This window comes from Staurois parvus, unplaced genomic scaffold, assembly GCF_062004578.1.
Source record: "Staurois parvus isolate SC_StPar_1 unplaced genomic scaffold, SC_StPar_1.0 ptg000694l, whole genome shotgun sequence".
NCBI lineage: Eukaryota > Metazoa > Chordata > Amphibia > Anura > Ranidae > Staurois > Staurois parvus.
Genome location: NW_028318490.1, coordinates 2756184 through 2764694, shown reverse-complemented (window position 1 = coordinate 2764694; position 8511 = coordinate 2756184). Strand labels below are relative to the sequence as shown.

The 8511-nt window shown below is 38.1% G+C and overlaps 1 long non-coding RNA gene across 1 annotated transcript; it reads right to left on the bottom strand.

Moving 5' to 3' along the window:
- Window positions 1-1705: 1705 nt before the first annotated feature.
- On the bottom strand, window positions 1706-7394 carry LOC149446183 (uncharacterized). Its single transcript, XR_016306236.1, has 2 exons — window positions 7081-7394; window positions 1706-2425 (listed from the first exon to the last, which is right to left on the bottom strand). It is a non-coding gene; the product is annotated as an uncharacterized LOC149446183 (long non-coding RNA).
- Between the last annotated feature and the right edge of the window lie 1117 nt (window positions 7395-8511).

Genomic DNA, 8511 nt, shown 5'->3' with positions numbered 1-8511 from the left:
GCTCATGTGGCCACGGGGCCACGCAGTGGAGCGATCTGTCACAGGCTGTGTCCACGGGACACATCCGATGACATATCACTACACCGGCCCATTGCCAGTGTCATGTGACCGGTGTGACCAATCACAGCAGATCACATGTCATTTGTATACAATGGATGGCTTCCTCTCATGCCATCCATTGTATACAATTATGTTGTTAGCTGTGACTGGTCAAGGCAGTCACATGATACAGACAGGGCCAATCACAGCCCATCTTTATCATGTGATCAGCTTTGCCCAATCACAGCTAATCACAACAAAAGACTGAATGAATCTGTTTCATTCAGTAACAATGATTGCAAATATCAATTATATATATTGGTATTAGCAATCATAGTGTGTTAAAAAAAATCCTGATCACTTGCCCAGAGTAGTTCAATGTTACTATTGTATTGCTTTGGTCACAGTGTGCTGAAAAAAAAAATAGTAAAAAAAAAGAAAAAATTTAATAAAAAATAAAAAAAAAAGAAACATTTGAAAAAAAATACAAATTCAATTATTATTATTATTTTCACCAAATAAATGTAGCAGAATACATTTTGACCTAAATTTATGAAGAAATGTTATTTATTTGCAAAATTTTTATTTTTTTTTCAAAAGTTTCAGGTGTTTTTTGTTTTATTTAGCAAAGAATAAAAAACTCAGTGGTGATGAAATACCACCAAAAGAAAGCTCTATTTGTGTGAAAAAAATTATAAACATTTCATATGGGTACAGGGTTGCATGACCGCGCAATTGTCATTCAAAGTGCGACAGCGCTGAAAGCTGAAAATTGGCCTGGACAGCAAGGGGGTATAAATGCCCGGTATTGAAGTGGTTAAGTCAAAACTTTCATTGTTGTCACTGCTCCACCAAATTAGATAGATAATACTCTACATTTATTAAACAAAACTCACAGACCAGATGATTTAGAATGAAACACAAAAAGAAGGCTTTTTTTCACTCTGAAAAGCTTATTTAATAAAGAAGCTGCAAATTGAATTAGGTTTGTAAGGTTTTAGTTTGAACCATTTTTTTTGTTTTGTGTTGGCGTTGTGATAAGGCAGCCCAAATGCACAGCAATGTATGACAAATTGGAAAGGAACCTATTTTTTAACACAGTGCACCACAACCCAAGCAGATTGTTCACCTCTGTATTATATTGCTTTGAAAAGCAAATGCATTGAGGTACATTTGCCTAAAGGTTTTGTCTAAGGCCCCTTTCACCATGCTGGCCCGATCAGGTCCGCCTAACAGTTTTTCAGGCGGACCTGATTGGACCATCCATAGACCCTATGGACTGGCGGCTGTCAGAGGACAAGTGACACCGCCAGCATCTGATCCAATCCTGTATGCCAAAAACGGATGGAGATCCGTTCCCCATCTGTTTGGCGGATTGGATCGGATGACAGTCGAGTGGAAACAGACAAGCGGCCTGTTTCCATCTGACCGCCACTTAGAAATCAGTGGGCTGTGTCTGTGTCTGCTCTGCAGTGGAGCAGACACTGACCTGTCATCCGCCTGATCAGTCGGGATCAGCAGAGAGATCTTCCGTTGAGCAGGCAGATCCGCTAATGGGTCCGACCCATCTGAAAGGGGCCTGTAAGTGCCAACGTTTTGAAACTGGCAAATTGGACAGGAGGAAGAATGAGAAACTTGTCATACAAATATTTTTGTTTGTCTGGTATTGTAATAAACTAATCATGAAAATTTATTTTTTTCATTCAATTTCACAGCTTTAAACAGGCAAAATTTAATAAAGCACAACAAAGATGGCTAAAGGACAATGGAAAAACTGTAATCGAGAAATGAAAGATACATTCTTGTGCTGAACAAAACAAATAAGCCTGTTTTTATAGAAAGGAGAAAAAATTGGCCAAAAACGACAAAAATGTAGTAGCAAAGTGGAGAAAATAGCTGCTCAATGTTTCATAAATAGGTTTTCTGCATTATAGCTTACTGCATCTCTTAGATTCATTTATTTAACAATCCACAGAGCATTTAAACAACCTGAAATCATCTACATGACTGAGAAACGTTAGAGGAGATAATATGAGGAAGTCGAGGTAGCCGAAACTGTAACAAATTATGTTCTTCAGTGGCTATCAAACTGAAGAGTCCAGTGTCCTTTATTACAGCTGCTTGCTCAGCTTTCGCACTTGCCTCTCCCGGGCTTCAAATGCTATTTTGGTGTCCATCAGTTCATTGACGGAACGTTTGACTTCGGTAAGATCTCGTTCTGCTTGAGAAAATCGTTCAACCAGGTCTCTGTTCTCATTTCTTAGGTCTTCACAGAGTTGCTTCACCTCATCACTCTGTCGTTGGCATCGGACTCGTAGCGCTTCTGCCTCTGCTAGTAGGGTTTCGACTGTTCGGACCACCCCTTCTAACTGCTCCCGAGACATTTCTGAAACACAAACACAACGGTCTACAAAGTAACCTTAACTGGAGTATGTTTTCTATTGTATACTCTGTCATGGTAAATGTAGTTCATTTAGGGCAACCTATCTCAGCCTTTTTCCCCTCAAGAAACTCTTGGTAACAATTATATCTACAGCTCATAATACATTAGTATGACCAATAACTTTTGGATATAATAAAAAAAAATAATAATAGCAAATGCGATGTATTAAACACCCAAGGGGGATCAAGTCCTTGTACCCACAGAATATGCTTTAATTACTGTGCCATGAGAAAAAGTCTAACAGACCTGTGCAAACCTCACCACAATCATTTTTAGAAAATGAAACTCTTCCATAACATATGTTTTCTGAACTCACAATTTTGAAAATGTTCTTTTTAATGGTTGAACTGGATGGACTTTTGTCTTTTTTTCAGCCAGACTAACTGTGTAACTATGGATATCATTTTACCCCTGTACAAACCATTAGTAACACCTCATCTGGAATATGCAGTTCAGTTTTGGGCACCAATTCACAAATAGAACATTGGGGAACTGGAGAAAGTACAGAGAAGGGCAACCAAACTGATAACAGGCATGGAGGAGCTCAGCTATGAGGAAAGATTAGAGGAACTGCATTTATTCTCTCTTGAGAAGAGGAGATTAAGGGGGGATGTGATCAACATGTATAAATACATCAGTGGTTCATCACAGAGGACAAGGGGGCACTCTTTATGTCTGGAGGAAAAGAAATTTAATCTCAAAACACGGAAACGTATCTTCACAGTGAGAGCTGTGAAAATGTGGAATAGACTCCCTCAAGAGTTGTTCTGGCCAGCTCAGTGGATTGCTTTAAAAAAGGCCTGGATTATTTCCTAGATACACAGAATATAACTGGATACTAACATTCATAGGTAAAGTTGATCCAGTGAATATCTGATTGCCTATCTGGAGATCAGGAAGGATTTTTTTTCCCCTGCAGTAGGATCATGCTTTGCTGGGGGTTTTTTTTGCCTTCCTCTGGACCAACTGTGAGTATAGGATTATAACTTTTTTTTTTAATGGTTGAACTGGATGGACTTTTGTATTTTTTCAGCCAGACTAACTATGTAACTATGTAACATCTTCAGCTCACCTCTGCTCTTCCCTTTTACTTCCCCCAGTCCACAGTACTACTCTGCACCCCTCATCCATAGCTCACCTTTGCCCCCCCCCATCCACAGTGCACCTCTCCCCAGCTGTCTCCTTCCTTCCAGTAGCTGGATTGGTTCTTTTACCACCCGTACTGCACAGCTGTTGGCTTATCCACTTAAGCCCCATACACACAGGCCGAATATCAGATGAAATCAGCTGGTACATTAGATACCGGCTGACATTTGGTCTGTGTGTACAGGTCCTTGTTTGACAGAAGCCAATCTCATGGCCAGCTTCAGTTGAACAAGCTTGCTGGAAAACCAGCAGCCATTTGGCATCTCAGCAGCACTCTCAGCCAATATCTGCGAGGGCTGACCGGTGTGTTCTGGCAGGGGGGACAGTCCCCCTGTCAGAGCCCAATAGCTCAGCATGGAGATCGCTGTACTAATCGTTAGTGCAGCGACCTCTTCTAGAGCTCCTCAGGTTTTTTTTTTATTAAGCCCACTGGGCTGAACGAAAAAAAAACTTACTGTGCATACCAAACTTTATGCATAGTCCACTGTCCTGTTGCACATTGCAGTGGGAGCTCCTCAGTGGATCACCACAAATTCTTTGCAGTAGCAAAGTAAGAACAGTGGACGGCAGTGCTCTGATTTGAAATAAATATGCTGATCTAGAAAGTCAGATAGAAATCAGAACTCATGATTTGCATGCTTGTTCCAGATCATTGTCAAAATACCAGACAGAGACTGCCTGGCAGCCAACATTTTCAGAAGGAGGTCAGCACTGTCAGCTTTTTTATTTTTTGACAACAAGCCTTCTTAAAGGGCAACACCTTTATTGTAGTCTTAATAACAAAGTTACATACATTCCCCCTTACTAAACTGACAAATACTTGATAGCCTATAGAAGCCATTTAGTAAATGGAACTATACTGAAAGACACATTTGCAAGGAGGGGTCAACAATGGCAGTACACAATAAAATGAGGAGTTATACATTGCTAAATGGTTTAAATATGTCATATAGCCTTCTATTAAACTTGGCTGAGGATTAGGTCAACCAGTCCTGCCCTATAGAAATAGTCAAGATTACCCAGCATACATTGGTTCAAGATGATCGCATTACCTGCCAGTGGTTAAGTATAGGAGTATTATACTGACAATGTTTTCAATATATATCTATTTGATTATATATGATTTTAATTACTGTCTGGACTATCTTTCATTTCCTTTAATTACATAATTATTTGATAAGAATGAATACATAAGTAAATGTTAATGATAAGTCTGCACATAAAGACACATTTATTTTGTAAAGCGCTGAGCAAACTGTTGGTGCTATATAAATCCTGTAGAATAATAATAATAATTTATCTCATCACTATGATACAGAATTCAGGGTCTGAAATAATATAAAATAGCAGGTTATTTAAGGTGAGGTATAGGCTGGGTCATCATTTAAACATACACTTGGTAGGGTATATAGGTACATTCACAAAGACAGACACACCTTGAAATAAAAATCAGGATGTATTGATTAATGTTCCCAGTCTTTGAATAGGAAAAAAAAACAAAAAAACACAAATATTCACAGACTATTGCACCTTGAAAACCTTGGCATTTTCTATTCCCACCCTTCCTTAGATTACTGGCATTTAACCAATTTGATCCAATCTTAAGAATCGCCAGATCTTGCGTAAAACTGAGTGACAAATCTGTCATGTAGCATTAAATTAATCACAAAGCATAAAGAAATTTAAACGCGGAACAGGCTGGGCTGAGTCTGTCCTAGCTTCTTATATGGCTTGGATATTTCAACAATGAGATCTCCTTGCTATAAGGCTAGATTCACACCTATGCAGTTTGCGTTTGACCAGTTTCTGCATTGCGTTTTGCATTGTGTTTTGCATTTTTGCACCTGCGATTTTGCTGCATTTTTGCCATGGTTTTGATGTGTTTTGCACTTTTTTTCTTTGTTTTAGTGTTGCTAGGCTGATTTAAAATGCATCGAAAAACCAGGCAAAAACGCACTACATGCTTTTCTGCAGCGTTTCTACTGAAGTCTATAAAACCAAAAACGCAACTGTTTGCGTTCAAAAAAGTCCCTGACCCTTTCCAAATAATGCACCGGGTGAAAATGCGGAGCTGTGAACATTTCCCATAGGAAATCATGATAAATGGACCGTAGTGCGTTTCTGCAAAACACTGCAAAATGCTTAGGTGTTAACCTAGGGTGATTTCTAACCTTGTTCACACCTGCCATTCCTTGTACCTGCTATTTCAATTCATCTTAATATATATATATATATATATATATATAAACAAGGGACAGACCCCCCCTTTAATGGACACAGCAGGTGTGTAGACTCAGGAACTTAAATGCACTGACAGTATTTCAGAGATAAAAGAAACTGTGTGAATTAAATCTCCAGCCTTCACCAAAAATTTAAATGTCACCAGCCCTTTAAAAAATAGGCAGGCTACTATTAGAGTTTATGAGAAATATATATACCTAGTTTGTATGTTCTCCCTGTGCCTGCGTGGGTTTCCTCCAGGTACTCCAGTTTCCTTCTACACTCCAAAGACATGCTGGTAGGACACCTGTCTAAATTGGCCCTAGTATGTAAATGTATGAATGTGAGTTAGGGACCTTAGTACACTCCTCCAGGGTTAGGAACTGATGTGAATGTAATATATATATATATATATATATATATATATATATATATATATATATATATATATATGGCGCTGCCTAAATTTACAGTACTACATAAGTACCTGTAATATATAATAAATAAAATAAATACTATATGTAACTTCCTAAATGTTTGGCTCTTGGAATAATTGTCAAGAGCAAGGATATTGCCATGTTTTTTTCATTAAAACAAATCTGTCACAAATGTCATTAGATCATAGATAATAGTAAGCACTGAAATAATGCATATTTTAATATATGGTAACACAGGTACCTTTTATTTAAATTCCCAACTCTATTCTCAGCATCGTTTTTTTTTTTTGCCTTTTTTCTTAAAATTTGTGTTACCTATTACTTTTTTGTTGTAATTGTGTACTATCTTTTGAAAATGAAAATAAAGAAATAATGCCAACTGAGAATGTATGTATCATATTTAGGGTAATTGTTCTACCATAATATGGAATTATTGTACAACACAAAAAAAAAGACTATTAAAAAAGAAAGCTGATTGCTGTAGGGTAGTATAGGTTGTATATTAACATTGCTCTTTTCACCGCCTCAAAAAATAGTGCTGAGGTGAAGTGTAATTTTAAAAAGCAAAATCTTGGCTTCTGTACCACAAAGCCTCGCTGTGGACATTGTGCGGGTACACAGAGAAAAAACAAACTGGTAAGGGAAAAACTTATCTGGAAAGCAATGAATATGCTGCACATTGGGAATAGTAGTGGTGTTAGATAGATTGGTATCATGTTTGTCTTTGGGGTAGAAAAAAGATGGTAAAATACAAGAATAGTTTGGTAGGGAGGAAGAATTTGGGGAGAATCTTACCGTAGAAACGGCTGCTTTGCTTCAGGTAGATGTTGAGTTGAGTTAATGGGTCCAGCGTGGTCAGTGTATGCCTCAACGGCTTCCTTGGTGATTTTTTTTATAATGTGTACAATACTTCACCCTCTTTCTTGTCAGTTTCTGCTGATGTCACTCTTCTTACCTCATTCCTTCACCAATGACCTCTTTGCCTCTTCTCTTAATGTCGTCAATTCTTTGTCACTATATGCATCATAGTTCTATTACCACCTTCTGTTTGCCCCTTTTCTCTCTTCCTTTGTCTTCTGCCCTTTGTCACAATCTCATTCTCTCCCCCATGTGATAATCTTTCCAGTAATCCTTCTCTTCTCATCCCAATCCCTGTAGATCCCCAGCTGTTTCTTACGTGGAGGTGATCGTCATGTTAATCCTGCTCACGCCATCTTGTGTTTGTTACTTGGCCTTCTATCTGCTTATGTCTTCAGAGACTTCAGCTTTGTTGCTGTCATACACAATTATATTGTCTTACTATTATAACAGACCTAGTTAAGTGGCCAATCAGAAAGAAGTGATTATCTAAAGGTGTGTGTGTGTTTCCACAGTTGACATACTGTACATGTACATATTAGAGGTTTTGAGATTCAAGACCAAAGCTTTGCCACCACTGTATATGTACAGATATGCATAATCAGTCTTTATTAAAAATCACCAGTGCATTGTTAGTAAACTATTGCCAAAGTAAAGTATCTCAACCTTGCCAAAGAAGAAACACACATATAAACTATGGGCTTCCTATGAGGTTTAGTTGCATACCCTTCCAATCTTGTAAATAAACAGGTCCTAAGTGCTCAAAAACACCTACTAAGTGCTCTGGTTTATGAATTGCAGTTGGCAAAAGTTCTCCCTGGTGGAAGGAAATAAAACACTGCAGGAAGAATCCTGGAGAAAATGAGCTCCTTATTTAATGCCTTAGGGTCCTTTCACAGGGGCGTTCCGGTTTTTTTCTTCAGTTCAGTCACATTTTTTTCAAAGAAAAAACAGATGAGTTTACATCCGTTTTTTCATCCGTTTGCAGCCCTTTTTTTCATCTGTTTTTCATCCGTTTTCATCCATTTTTTCATCCATTTACATTGGTTTACATCAGTTTTTCATCCATTTACATTGGTTTACATCCGTTTTTCATCCATTTAGATCCATTTACATCAGTTTTTCATCCGTTTACATCAGTTTTCATCTGTTTATATCCGTTTTAGTTTGTTTACATCCGTTGACATCCGTTTTTCATCCGTTCTGGGTTTTTTTGCAGAAGAAAAGTAGGGTCTTCTTCCGCTCAAAAAAACTGATGTTACCGGATGTGGACATTAACGAATGTTAAAAGATGTTCATCTGTTTACATCCGCAAGTCCATAGACATACACGGGGGTCCGTTTTTCATCCGTAAATGGACAGATGAAA